Genomic DNA, 244 nt, shown 5'->3' with positions numbered 1-244 from the left:
GTGCGTGTGCGGTGGGTGCCCCCCCCCCGCACGGCCCCCCCCCGCCTGTCCCAGCCCCAGGGGGTGCAGGCTGGCGCCTGGCTCCCTGCAAGGAGGGGGGGACAGCCCGTGCTCTCTTCCCCCCGCTCTGGGGCTGGGTTTGGGGTCACCCAGCTCTTTCCCTCCCATGCCCGCTCCCCCACGCCACAGGGGCTCAGCCCCAGCTCGCTGAGCCCCCCCAGCAGCCGAGGCAGAGGATAGCCCC

This window comes from Aptenodytes forsteri, unplaced genomic scaffold, assembly GCF_000699145.1.
Source record: "Aptenodytes forsteri isolate BGI_AS27 unplaced genomic scaffold, ASM69914v1 Scaffold422, whole genome shotgun sequence".
In the NCBI taxonomy this organism is placed as follows: Eukaryota; Metazoa; Chordata; class Aves; order Sphenisciformes; family Spheniscidae; genus Aptenodytes; species Aptenodytes forsteri.
This window is presented reverse-complemented; position numbering follows the sequence as displayed.